The following is a 14,891-nucleotide window of genomic DNA, read 5'->3' as shown; positions in this document are numbered from 1 at the left end:
AGATGAAAGATTGTTCTTTGGAGGACTCAGAGGGAAGTGGTTAATAACTTAATAACCCTACAAAAAGTAGAAATCTATAAATATTTCCATTTAAATAAATATGTCTCCTGTACTCTACCATAACTTGTATTTAGGTAATTCAATTTAATTAAAATTAAAGATATTCAAAAGCTATTCCTTTCTCTCAAAGGCCTTATAGAAAGATGAGATCACATGCCCATACAGGCTTTTATTTAAGCATATTCTAAAAGTGGCTCTTAGTAACATCCCTGAACTTTTACCCTAGTATCCTGTTAATGCGTGATGTCAGGGATTCTGGCCTTCAAGGACATGATTCTGGCCTTGGCCATGGCTGTTATGGATTCTGTAGTGAGTCAGGTTCAATTTTGATTTAGGATGAAGCCATTTCCTTTGATGAGGTGAATGAACTCTTCCTGGATCACTGCTGGTATTCATTATCTGGCAGGAGTTAGTCACAGAAGTTAAATTGGATTCTTAGGAAAAAACAGGTCTAAAAAGAGGAATATTACTGCCCAAACTTGTGGGGAGAAAGGGAATGTGATGGTGAAAGTCTCCTTTTAACAAAAGAAAAAAATCCTCTCATCCCTAGGTTATCACATCTCTCTTCATCTGCCTGAAATCTTACTTCAGATTTACTTCATCCGCCTGAAATCTTACTTCAGAGAGGAGACCAGGTCTCCTCTCTGCCCGTGCTCTGCCTGAACTCCACCCACACGCCTTTCAGACCCAACCTTGGCATTTGTCCAACAAACTGGTAAGGAGCTCAGGTATTCCCCCTCATCTAGAGTGCTCTTCTCTTTGATGAAGGGCTGTGATTTTGAAATCAGACAGAAGTGGGTTCAAATCCCAGCTCTGATTCTTCCTAACCTTGTGACATTCCACACGTTTTAAAGTCACTCCAGGCTTCAGTTTTACCATCGGGTAAAATGGGGTTAATAACACTTGTCTCTGAGTCATAAAGAGAGAAGAGATGAAGCACGTTAAGTGTTTACACAGACTGACAGGTAAGTCCCCAGTCACATACTGATATGTGAATATCCTGGCTTTTTCTCCCAATGTTCCACTTTGCTCATGAAGTGTTTTCTAGTACTCTACTGACATTGTCTTAACCACCTTCTATGTGGCTGTAGGAATTACTCTCAGAGCTCCTTTGACACTAACACCACACAGCTGGCTACGGTACCGTGGAAAGGACCCTGGCTTCCAAGGCTCCTGCTCTGGGCAGTACTCCCGGCTCTGCTATGTCCTAGCTACACTCCCAGTGAGTCTTTAACCTTCCTCACCCTAAATAGAGCACACACAGAGTCCTCGGATTATTGATTAGGTAAGGTAATTTTTTACTGAAGGCTTAATCTGTGCCAGGTCCTGTCCTAAATTCTTTACGTGCATTAATCTCATCAAAACCACCCCGAGATAGCTACTGTTAATCTCTCTGTACGTGTGGACAGGGAAACTGAGGCTCAGAGAGGTGCAGGCACTTGCAGGAGGTGGAGGTGGGCTGTGGGCTGTGGGCTGTGCGGACCAAGGCAGGCCTTCCCAAAGTGTGCCATTTCGGCATGTTGATTATTTCAAATAAAAGTTACTTAAGAGACAGCCAGTGTTAAGAATCCTCAGACCCTCCTCTGTCCCCCTGAAGGCAGGAAATAAATCTCCCACGTAAAAGGTACCTTCTCTGTACCAGGAGGTGAAGAGACATCCTTTTCACCAGAGATGGGAAATTTAGAGCTGTATAAACAACCAACCCTTATTGCCTTTTTACTAATTTACTACCACGGCCCAAATTCTGTTTAGAATTCCTTACTAATTCAAACTCCCAAAGTTAAGTTTTTTTTTTTTTTTTTTGTCCTGTCAATTCCTCACAGATTTATTGTCTCTTTGTCTCAAAAGTATAAAAACTGCCTGCCGTGGTCATTTCTTTAGGTCTCAATGTCATCATTGGGCCTCGGTGTGCACGTAATAAAGCTTTGGCTTTTTTTCTCCTCTTCATCTGTCTCATGTAAATTTAATTCTTCATCCAGTTGGAAGACCTTGAGGGTAGAGAAGAATTTTTTCCTCTCAGAGGCCAAGCACGCCACTCACAGAAGGGCTTTCTATTCGCTCAAGTGTGACGCCAGAGGAAGGCTGGGATATCGCTATCTGAGCAGCAATGCTGAGGTGCTTCATGTGTGTACTTCATCTCCCCCGTGAGATTGTAAGCTTCTTCAAAGCATATGGTGTGTTTTTGATTCGCTCTCTTTTCCCCACTATGGAGCAGAGCATTGCATTCTTACAGGCATTTAATAAATGTCCTATTGATTTACATGTGTAGCGGTAGCATTCCCTTCTCCTGAGGGCTTTCTTGAAGCTTCTCACCGTAGCAGTGGTTTAGTTGTCAACAGTAAGAACCACACAGGAATGACAATAACATAATAGTTAAGAGTTTCTGAGCACTTACTTTGTACTTCACGTCAATGTGGATTATCCGATTTACCCCTCTCGGCAATCCTAGAAGTTACATGCTATCATCAACCCGTGTTACAGATGAGGAAACTGAACCTTGGAGCCACTTTGTGATCTGCCTAATGTCTCTCGGAGCTAAGAAGGGTGGAGGTCAGAAGCCCGGATTTGAAACTAGGAGTCTGCTTCTGGAGCTGGACCTCTTGACTTCTTAAAAATTGGCCTTAGATCACCTGACCACCTTCTCATTTCTTATTTTACAGTTCTTCATTACCAGAATTCTTTCTGCAAATTTTTTTATTGTGGTAAAGTATGCATGATGTAAAACTTACCATTTTAACTATTTTTAAGTGTAGGGTTCCGTGGCATCAAGTACAATCACATTGTCGCGCAACCATCACCACCATCCGTCTCCAGAACGTCTTCATCTTCCCAGACTGAGACTCTGCGCCCATTAAACAGTAGCTCCTCATTGCCCTCTTCCTCCCCCTTGGTCTGAAAATGTTTTCTTCCAAGGTGTGTATTTGACCATTTCAATTCTTGAGGACTAGTTTGAGAATTTCTGTGATGGAAGTCTTGGCAAATACTCTACCCTGATGACTGTCTCTCTCAGCTTGGTCCTAGAGCCTCGTGACCTTGTTTTCTATCTAATATCAGCGGGCCTGGGGGCAGAAAGGTCTTAGGTGGACAGAGGGCTTCTCTGGGTTGAATCAGTCCTTTTCCAGGTTTTCTCATTTCAGGCCTTGTTCATTTTTCTTTTCTCACGGCCACTCCCCCATGACGTGGGCCCAGAGTTCTGAGTCACTAGCTTTACTTCCGTCAAAGAGAGACACAATGACAAAGGAAAACTGCTGTAATTATTATTTGCCGTAAGGTGTGTGCTGACTTGCTGGGTGAGGGGGCATTCTCGTATTCTGGGTGTAAAATTTTCAGCATCACCCATAGCTCAGTCACAGATAGAGTTGAAACAGTCTGGCTGGAAGTACGAGAAATAATCCATCTGTATATAGGAGGGGAAGTGACAGACTCTGTTCCTATTGTCCTTTCTCAGACATGCCTCTTCAGGTTGTGGATGGCATGACCTTTTTCATCTTGGCAAGGCCAGTTTATGAAACAGACACAGGGGCCCAGCCAGAAGATCGCAGTGGTTTAATGCTGTGCTCCAGCCAACGTCCTTGTGAGAGCCACTTCAAGTCACCACGTCTTTAAAATAGAGCCAATGTCCACAGCAGTGACAGTGCCTATGTGAAATGAGATTATTTTGCATAATGTCTATGTGGATACAGATATAATTAGAGATAATGTTAGTTTTCATCTTCGGTTTCCAGGTTGATACAGACAATCTTTTTGATTCTTCCCTTCTCAGTGTGTATATCCCTTGAAATTCACTTTTTTTCCATTTTCCCAACCTTCTGGCCTTATGTCTGCTCTCACATATGATATAAATCTTGTGCTCTTTGTATCTAGTTTTATTGAGCAAGATTCTTTTTTTTTCAAATTTTTTTTTTTTAAGATTTTTATTTATTTGACAGAGAGAGACACAGCAAGAGCAGGAACACAAGCAGGGGGAGTGGGAGAGGAAGAAGCAGACTTCCTGCTGAGCAGGGAGCTGGATGTGGGGCTCGATCCCAGGACCCTGGGACCATGACCTGAGCCGAAGGCAGTCGATTAATGACTGAGCCACCCAGGCGCCCCTTTTTGAATGTTTTTAAACAATTCTATCATTCCATGAAGGCTTCCTTGACAAACCTAAAAGGAACTTGATAATTTTTTTCATTTAGCTCTCTTACAATTTACCTTTATAGGACCCAGGCTCATGTCATTTAAAACACTTTTTATTGAATGATCATATATGGAAAAATGCCATAACTATGCAGCTCACTAAATCTCATCTGAACATACCCACAGAATGAGAGTAGAAATTAAAGAAACAAAATATTATAGTAACTTCTAAAGCACAGATGAGTTTTATCTTCAAACTTTTTTTTTAAAGATTTTATTTGTTTATTTGAGAGAGAGAATGAGAGATAGAGAGCACATGAGAGGGGGGAGAGTCAGAGGGAGAAGCAGACTCCCTGCTGAGCAGGGAGCCCGATGCGGGACTCGATCCCGGGACTCCAGGACCATGACCTGAGCTGAAGGCAGTCGCTTAACCGACTGAGTCACCCAGGTGCCCCTATCTTCAAACTTTATATAGACAGACTTACACCATTTCCATTCTTTTGCTTAAAATATTTTTTTTCCCCCTACAATTTGAAGTTGGGATCCAAATAAGATTAAAATTGATTGTTATGCCATTTATGTCTTTTATATGTATCCTGTCCATCTCTTATTTTTCTTTGAATTTTTTAAAAAAGAAACTAAGATGTTAATCCTGTAGAGTCTCCTGTAGTCTGATTTTGCTAATTGCGTCCCTTTTTAGATATGGGCCTGTCAATTTCCTGCAAATTGATGGTCTGATATGGAGGCTTCATCAGATTCAGGAGGCATGTAAAGTCTGGCCTCACTATTTGTGGTGTCATCAGCCACTGGAAAACCACTGACTGGCTCCTGGATGAGGCTATGGAAGCACGTTAAGTGATTTGGCCCAAGTGCTCCAGGCAGAGCTGAGGTCTCCAGGAGTCTACTCCCATGCACTCTACACCACAGACCAGCACTGAAAACTTGCTGTGATTTCTGAGTATAATTCAAGTATATTTTTAGTTACTAGTAACTCAAGTATCTGACTCTTGCTTTTGTGTTTCATCTGGAAGGCATGGGCCATGTTCTTTATATTGCTTCTATAGTGCACATTATTTACGATGGCAGTGGTTCTGTTTGTGTTGGGAAGGAAGAAGTTTACTCTGCCCTTCAAGATTCTTCTAGCTGGACTAAGAATTAAAGTGATAGGAGACAGATTTAACAGTAGAAAATCAAACAAAAGTTTAATAACAAGTATACCCCCTGTATATATAGGTTTTCTGGGAGAGATCCAAGACTGGTTCCTGAACCAGCTGAAGCTATCTCCTTAAATACCTCCAGCTAAAAGATGCTGGGAGTAGGGTAATCAGTTATGGGAGGTTACAAGGCAAAGCACAGTAAACAAGAGTAAGGTTGTTATGCAGATTTAAGTCCATGCCTTCTCTACTGATAATAGTTTCTAGAGATTTAGAGTCATCTCCCTCTTCCTGGTACTGAGGGAGACACCCTTAAGGACAAATGGAGATTTCCATTACACATTTAAATGTCTCTTAAGAAAAGGTAACTTCTACTGGGGTTTTCGGAGCTTCTCCTGTGTCTGCTGTTTCTTAAAAATAGCCAGTTTAGACTAATCAATATGCTGAAAATGCCTATCTTGGGATGGCAACATTAGCTCTCCTACATGTGAAAATGGAAGAAAAAGACCTACTTTTTATGACATTTTTCTTTTAGAAGAATGGTGTCAATTACGTTCAGTTAAATATGTGTTTAATAAGCACAGAGTGTGTACTTAGCAAAATGAAAGTATGAATAAAAACAAGGATAAAATTAACATCTCTGCCATTAAAGAGCCTCCCATCTTTTTCACAGAATCTTATGTCCGAGAGTAACTACTCACATATATATATAGTCAATGGAAAAAAGAACTAGTTTCTGAGTCTGAGGACAGGGATTAACACTTCACCTGTGTTGTTTTCTGGCCCTGTGACTGGGCGGGCAGTTTAATGACTATGTATTTTAGTTCTCTCATCTATAAAAACTGGGCCTGTCCCACAGAGTGGTTATGAGTTTAGATGAAATAGTGATTATAAAGAACATTATAGTAAAGATACTTTCATATCATCTCTGCTTGGATATTATAAGAATGGGAGAACCCATTACTTCAAAAGCAGGTGCTCTACTTTTTGAAAATCTATAATTATGATAAAATTTTCCTTTGAATGAACACAAATCTCCCTTCCTGTAACTTCCATTTGTGGATTCTGGTCAGTCTCTCCCAGTATGAGTATAAATCAGTCTTTCTGCACAGTGTAAATGTAAATCTTTCTCATGTTAGTCCTTCAGACACATGAAGATCACTATCATCACATTTCTATTGTCCAGGAAAATCATCCCCAACTCATTTAATCATTCTCTCCATGTCAGGGTTCTAAACTAATGATTTTTTTAACATAGAATACATCAGAATCACCTGGGAATTCTTAACAAGCATGCATTTTGAAAAAAACTCTCCAGTTGATTTTTAAATTCTTAATTCCCTTAGTATCTTAAGTTATTTCTAAAACTTTTCACGCTTCCCAGTACCCTCCTTAGAATATGATTCACTAATCCAAACAAACACTACAGATATTTGTGGACCAGTTGAAGTAGTTAGGGTTTGGTAGCTGTTGTAGCAAACAAATCAAAAAGATGGGGAAGGATTAAACACAATGGAAGTTGATGTCTTGCTAACAGGAGTTTAAAGAGGACTTTCCTGATTGGTGGGTGGCTCTCTTCCAAGCATTGATTTAGGATGCCAGACTTACTACCTCCTATAGTTCTGCTATTTTTGAAACATGACCTTAGGGGTCATTATGCTCACTACATCAAGTTAGGAAAAAGAAAAAAAGAGCATGAAGCATATGGGCATTCTTATGGACCTAGCCTGGAGTAGTGCGCATCACTTTGGTTCATAAAATCACATGGCCACACCTAATCGTCCTAATCGCAAAGAAGTGTACCTAGGAACAAGACAGATTGAGTTTGGGAGACAGCTAGCCAGTCAGCATGGCTGTTGTATATGATACGTTATGACTACTTCTTCTGACATTAGGCATACCACCTGTTAAGGAGGTCACAAGGATTTCAACTGTCTGGAAGACAGAAAATACCGTAAAGTTAAAAGACAAGTACAGAGTGGAAGACAATGTTTATAACATCTCTGGATGTTCGGGGTAGCTCTGTCATGCTGTTAACTCACTGAAGTAATGGTCAGCTAAATGTTTTTAGTTGTTTTCGGAAGACATGCCAAGTCAGGTTCCCCCTATTAGATAATTACTCATTTGTTTTTTTAAAACCTCTTCATAGCACTTTGTATTTACATCATGTTAGTTGAGGCCCACCAAGCTACTATGCAATATATCACAAAGCTTTGCAGTAGTCATACATTTAGTAAGAAATTCTTCTTTCTCTTTAGCAGAGATATCATGTTCAGAGAAAAGGTACAACCTGTGTCATCTAATTAAATTTATATTATATAATACTGATTTCTATTTAGTGCTTATATTTTTTCTAGGCACTCTGCTAAATATTTCACCTGCATTTAATTTTTAAATATTCACAACCACTGTCTTAATGGATATCATTACCTTCTACCCTCATCTTTCAAGGATGAGACTAAATAATTTGCCCAGAGTCACAAGAATAGTGACTGTCAGAATGAGGGTTCAAATGTAGGTATATCTTACTTCAAAAATGAATTTTTAATTATTTTTCTGTGTCATCTCCTATATAAGCAATACCTCTTATAAAATGCCAAAGAGGGAGAGAGAAAATGTGGTGAATGTCATCAGGAAAGATGTTATTGGAAGATATGTTATGACCCTAAATAAAGGGTAGGATTTAGCTAAAATGATAAAGGGCAGGAGTTTATTTGCATACCATATTTTTCTCTAGGGAGAAAATACCATTCTATAAGCAACCATCTTTTGAACTTTGATGGACAGGATGTTAAAAATGAAGATATAGCTATAGGGAAGTTAGGTCTTATACCCACCCAGGTGATGCAGTGGCTTGAGACTCTTCAAGACACATGGATTGCCAGTATTTGTCTCTGTATAGCTGTATATTTTCATTGCTATACTTGAGGAGATTTTAAAAATCCACAACTGAATACAGGAATTATTCATGTAGGAAGCCACAAAAAAAAGTACTCAGATGGATGGGCGGGGGGTGGGGGGTGTGTCCTCTGGCCAGCTTGCTCATTTCTAGTGCTATGTCTCCGCCTCGTGGGAGGTAGTGGAATTACAGTAAATTTACATGGGCCACTTGGGTAGAATAATGATCACATCCACTGTAAAACTCAGTCAGCTAATTATAGGAAACAAGGAAAAAAAAAACCCCAAACCTAACAACAATAAAAACATGCAGTTTCCTGAACCTATCTTTCCTTATTGCAGTGAATTACTTAAGATATATTGATTTCTTCCCCATAGAGAGCTATACTGTTTTTCTGCATGCACTATTAGGGACATTGATTGGAAAGCATCAATACTATTCCATTTAGGGGCTATTTCACTTCTTAAAAAGTATTGCTTTCTTTGATGGTATGTATTTGATGGAAAGCTAAACTTCATCTAAAATGATATTAACATCAATTCAAGGGGAGGGGATTGTGGTAGGAGGAAGGGTCAATAGTAAATTTCAAAACTTTTCCATGGATTCATCCCATTCACATACATGACTAATATAATGGGAAATGGAAAATTATAAGAGTATTGATATGGTTTCACAAATTTTGGTTGCAGTTAGTATATCTTGGCCTTTGTAGCTTTTATGAGTCACTTCCTTCTACTCCCTGGTAAAAGCATAAATTAACAATATCAGCCTCTTGGTTTAGAAACAGAGATGAGAATTCCTCTATCTTAGAATCACCCATGGTGTCTTTGGGTATAAACACCAGAGTTAGAAATGGCATGCAATGTTTTTTACCATATTAATTATGTATGGTAACGCTGAAACCAGACTGAGACCTGTGTTACAAGGGCACCTACCCTGTGTGCGGGAGAGCGGAGCTAAGAATCAAGTCACAACAGCTTTTAAAAAGTAATTGGTTCATTGGATGGCCTATGGGAAATGGACTAACAATTGGCAAATATCCAGTCCCAAATCTGGTTAGGTGCTTTAAATACATAACCTGCTTATGAAAAGCAGGTGCCAGTTCTCCAATTTACAGAGGGGGAGAAAGATATTTAAGTAATTTGCCTAGGGTCACATTGCTCTTACGATATAGCAATATTATAGAAACTGTTGGTAGGACTAGACCCCAAACCTCATCCTTCCTACTGTTTCATTTATGACCACATTCTTCATTTTAGTGACACAGCCCTACTGCAACCAGCACTTAAATGGAGCAAGGCCAGTTAAGGAGGTGATTCAGAGTCAAGTCAATTAAAATGCTTAATAAAAATCAAAACGTGTGAACACCTTATAACGCTATGTAATTTCTTCTATTTGTAATACCCGTCAGTTTACAAAAAGTGTTTTAGACATGATTTCATTTGCTTCTCAGCAATCCCAAGAGGAATGCAGAGCTAATAGTGCTCTTCTCTTTTACAGGTCGAGAGACTGAGGCTTGGAGAGATTATTTTTCACCCAAGACCATTAAGCAACTTCTGATGTGTGATTTCTGGATGCCCAAAAGGAGAGAGTAATCATCACGTGTCTTTCCTCTCCAATTCCCATCCTTCAAACCTCATCATGGGCTCTCGGTGCCAGGCACAAGGCAGGCTGATGGTGCAGATGGAATCACAGTGGATTTTACCCCCTGGCATCTTTGTCACTCTTTGGTTCAGTCTCTCAAAGGTTTAACACAGAAAGGCACACTATGTATTAACTCATTTAATGCAAGTTTCAAAGTGGTAAAAAAAAAAATAGACAAAGTACAAATGCTAAGCTAATCATGAAAATAATGATTTTAAGCTGCTCTAAGTCAACTGGTTCAAATGACCATCAGCTACATGTTTGAGCTCTCATTCTACTATAAGATACACGTATTCAGTAAACATTAGCCAAATTAATTGGTTCCTGACTTCACCGTACTGAGTGGAGGGGTAGGTTGGGAGAGGCGGGGAGACAAATTTGCCACTTTCTCACTGTGAGACCCTCTGCTGTTCAACCTTTCCCAATCATTTCTGCATCTTCCAAATGGACCTGGTATTGTCTAATTCATGGGGCTTTCGTGAGGATTAAATGCCCCTAGCACACAGGGAGGACTTTGTGAAAGGGAGTGTACCTAGTGGGAACTCAATTACCACGGATATTTATAAAACATTTTCTGAATTGTCTGAGAGAGAATTATGTTTTAAAGGGGAGCATAAAAAAAATTCCATTAGGGGGCGGAGCAAGATGGCGGAGGAGTAGGAGACCTAGATTTCGTCTGGTCTCAGGAATTCAGCTGAATAGGGATCAAACCATTCTGAACACCTACGAACTCAACAGGAGACCGAAGAAGAGAGTAGCAACAACTCTCTGAACAGAAAAGTGACCACTTTCTGGAAGGTAGGACGTGCGGAGAAGTGAATCCGAGGCGATATTCGGGAGGATAGACGGCGGGGGAGGGGCCTCCGCCGGCCGCTTCTGGCAAGTGCTAGAGCCGCGGAGCACAAAATCGGACCTTTTAGAAGTTGGCTCCGTGGAGGGACGTCGCTGCAGTGGCTAAGCGGGGGTGGAATCCTCCCGGGACAGTGTGGTCTCAGGACCCTCGGGGTCACAGAAAGACCGGGGGTGCCTGAGTGCGGCAGAGCTCCCAGGTATCGGAGCGGGGAAGCCGGCTGCAGAGACGGAGCAGAGTCGCGGGCTCTCAGCTCGGGGTTGCCATAAACTGTGATCTACGGCCCAGTCGGGGCACAGCTCCTCCAGCAGGGACCCAGCAGGCGGCAGATCCAGGGAGACTCCCCTTCCTTCCCGGGAGGAGCGGTGCGGGAACGCACTGCAGGGATCTGCTGGGTTTGGAGACTCTGCGCGGGGTCGGGTGCCAGAGATAGCAACGCTCGGTCACAGGCCGGGTGAGCACGGAGTGCGGCCAGAGACCGGGGACACGGGAGTGACTGCTTTTCTCTGGGGGCGCACTGAGGAGCGGGGCCCCGAGTTCTCAGCTCCTCTGGGTGGAGATTGGGAGGCCACCATTTCTGCCCTGGTCCTCCAAGGCTGTACGGAGAGCTTGCAGGGAACAAAAGCTCCTGAGAGCAAACCGGAGCAGCTTCCTTAGCCCGGACCGACAAGGGCGGGGCAATTCCGCCTCCGGCAAAGACATTTGGAAACCACAGCAACAGGCCCCTCCCCCAGAAGATCAGCACGAACAGCCAGCAAGCCAAGACCAAGTTTACCGATCAAGGAGAACGGGAGAACTCCAGCGCTAGGGGAATACTGCACATACATTCATGGCTTTTTTTTTTTTTTTTTTTAACCATGATTCATTATTTCATCAAAGTTAATTTTTGTTGACTGTTTTTTTTAATTTTTCTTTTTCCCTTTTTTTAACCAACATCTTATCAATCCCTTTTAAAAAAAAAAAAACCAAAAACATTTTTCATTTTTCATTTTTAGAGTCATATTTTATCCCTTCATAGTAGTTACCCTTATTTTTGGCATATATATATAAGTTGTTCTCTCTTTAAAATTTTGAGGTACAGTTTCTTCTAACAGATCAAAATATACCCTAAATCACTAGTGTATGGCTTTGTTCTAGTCTCCTGCCTGATCACATTCTCTCCCTTTTTCCTTTTTTTTTTTCTTTTCTTAAATCTTCTTTCTTTTTTCAAACAACTTATCTTACCAAGTCCTTTTATAAAACCTTTTATAATTTTCATCTTTACAGTTATCTTTCATCCCTTTATTGTATCAACCCTTATTTTGTACATATATGTCTTTCTTCCTTTAAAATTTTAGGAGGCACTTTTTTCTAACAGACCAAAATACGCCCAAAATCTAGTGTGTGGCACTGATCTATGCACTAGCCTGATCATATTTGATCATATTCTGCTTTTTTTGTATTGTTTTGTTTTTGTTTTTATCTTTTTTTTTCTCTTTTTTCTCTTTCTTTTTTCTTTCTTTCCCTTTCTTTCCCCCTGGTTTCAGGTCTTTTCTGATTTGTATACAGTATATTTGCTGGGGACGTTGTAAACCTGTTAGCATTTCGTTCTCTCATTCATCTATTCTCCTCTGGACAAAATGACAAGATGAAAGAAATCACCTCAGCAAAAAGAACAAGAGGTAGTACCGTCAGCCAGGGACCTACTCAATACAGACATTAGTATGATGTCGGACCTAGAGTTCAGAATCATGACTTTAAAGATACTAGCTGGGCTTGAAAAAAGCGTGGAAGTTATTAGAGAAACCCTTTCTGGAGAAATAAAAGAACTAAAATCTAACCAAATTGAAATCAAAAAAGCTATTAATGAGGTGCAATCCAAAATGGGGGCACTAACTGCTAGGATAAATGAGGCAGAAGAGAGAATCAGCGATATAGAAGACCAAATGATGGAAAATAAAGAGGCTGAGAAAAAGAGAGAGAAACAACTACAGGATCACGAGGGCAGAATTCGAGAGATAAGTGATACGATAAGACGAAACAACATTAGAATAATTGGGATCCCAGAAGAAGAAGAAGAGAGAGAGAGGGGGGCAGAAGGTATATTGGAGCAAATTATAGCAGAAAACTTCCCTAATGTGAGGAAGGAAACAGGCATTAAAATCCAGGAGGCACAGAGAACCCCTCTCAAAATCAATAAAAATAGGTCAACACCCCGACATCTAATAGTAAAACTTACGAGTCTCAGAGACAAAGAGAAAATCCTGAAAGCAGCTCGGGAGAAGAGATATGTAACCTACAATGGTAGAAACATTAGATTGGCAACAGACCTATCCACAGAGACGTGGCAGGCCAGAAAGGACTGGCAAGATATCTTCAGAGCACTAAACGAGAAAAATATGCAGCCAAGAATACTATATCCAGCTAGGCTATCACTGAAAATAGAAGGAGAGATAAAAAGCTTCCAGAACAAACAAAAACTAAAGGAATTTGCAAACACGAAACCAGCCCTCCAAGAAATATTGAGAGGGGTCCTCTAAGCAAAGAGAGAACCTAAAAGCAGCAAAGAGCAGAAACGAACACAGACAACAGACAGTTAACAGTCACCTTACAGGTAATACAATGGCACTAAATTCATACCTTTCACTAGTTACCCTGAATGTAAATGGGCTCAATGCCCCAATCAAAAGACACAGGCTATCAGATTGGATTAAAAAACAAGACCCATCAATATGCTGTCTGCAAGAGACTCATTTTAGACCCAAAGACACCCCCAGATTGAAAGTGAGGGGGTGGAAAACCATTTACCATGCTAATGGACACCAAAAGAAAGCTGGGGTGGCAATCCTTATATCAGACAAACTAGATTTTAAAACAAAGACTGTAATAAGAGATGAGGAAGGACACTATATCCTACTTAAAGGGTCTATCCAACAAGAAGATCTAACAATTGTAAATATCTATGCCCCGAACATGGGAGCAGCCAATTATATAAGGCAATTAATAACAAAGGCAAAGAAACACATTGACAACAATACAATAATAGTGGGGGACTTTAACACCCCCCTGACTGAAATGGACAGATCATCTAAGCAAAAGATCAACAAGGAAATAAAGACTTTAAATGACACACTGGACCAAATGGACTTCACAGACATATTCAGAACATTCCATCCCAAAGCAACGGAATACACATTCTTCTCTAGTGCCCATGGAACATTCTCCAGAATTGATCACATCCTAGGTCACAAATCGGGTCTCAATCGGTACCAAAAGATTGGGATCATTCCCTGCATATTTTCAGACCACAATGCTTTGAAACTAGAACTCAACCACAAAAGGAAAGTCGGAAAGAACTCAAATACATGGAGGCTAAAGAGCATCCTACTAAAGAATGAATGGGTCAACCAAGAAATTAAAGAAGAATTAAAAAAATTCATGGAAACCAATGAAAATGAAAACACAACTGTTCAAAATCTTTGGGATACAGCAAAGGCAGTCCTGAGAGGAAAGTATATAGCAATACAAGCCTTTCTCAAGAAACAAGAAAGGTCTCAAATACACAACCTAACCCTACACCTAAAGGAGCTGGAGAAAGAACAGCAAATAAAGCCTAAACCCAGCAGGAGAAGAGAAATCATAAAGATCAGAGCAGAAATCAGTGAACTAGAAACCAAAAGAACAGTAGAACAGATCAACGAAACTAGGAGCTGGTTCTTTGAAAGAATTAACAAGATTGATAAACCCCTGGCCAGACTGATCAAAAAGAAAAGAGAAATGACCCAAATCAACAAAATCATGAATGAAAGAGGAGAGATCACAACCAACACCAAAGAAATACAAACAATTATAAGAACATATTATGAGCAACTCTATGCCAGCAAATTAGATAACCTGGAAGAAATGGGTGCATTCCTAGAGATGTATCAACTACCAAAATTGAACCAGGAAGAAATAGAAAACCTGAACAGACCTATAACCACTAAGGAAATTGAAGCAGTCATCAAAAATCTCCCAACAAAAAAAGCCCAGTGCCAGATGGCTTCCCAGGGGAATTCTACCAAACATTTAAAGAAGAATTAATACCTATTCTTCTGAAACTGTTCCAAAGAATAGAAATGGAAGGAAAACTTCCAAACTTGTTTTATGAGGCCACCATTACCTTGATCCCAAAACCAGACAAAGA

The 14,891-nt window shown here is 40.4% G+C and overlaps 1 long non-coding RNA gene across 2 annotated transcripts; it reads left to right on the top strand.

Moving 5' to 3' along the window:
* The first annotated feature begins 1,093 nt into the window (after positions 1–1,093).
* Positions 1,094–10,334, top strand: LOC141374569 (uncharacterized). 2 transcript variants are annotated; one of them, XR_012381575.1, is made up of 3 exons: positions 1,094–1,282; positions 2,040–2,204; positions 9,733–10,334. It is a non-coding gene; the product is annotated as an uncharacterized lncRNA (long non-coding RNA). The 2 variants fall into 2 exon arrangements; XR_012381574.1 differs by having other exon boundaries at positions 1,094–1,345.
* The last annotated feature ends 4,557 nt before the right edge of the window (positions 10,335–14,891 follow it).

Source organism: Callorhinus ursinus, unplaced genomic scaffold, assembly GCF_003265705.2.
Source record: "Callorhinus ursinus isolate GAN/ISIS: 27379988/994484 unplaced genomic scaffold, GSC_fseal_2.0 scaffold19, whole genome shotgun sequence".
Classification (NCBI taxonomy): domain Eukaryota; kingdom Metazoa; phylum Chordata; class Mammalia; order Carnivora; family Otariidae; genus Callorhinus; species Callorhinus ursinus.
The sequence above is the reverse complement of the archived record's forward strand: the minus strand, read 5'-3'. Positions and strand labels throughout refer to the sequence as shown.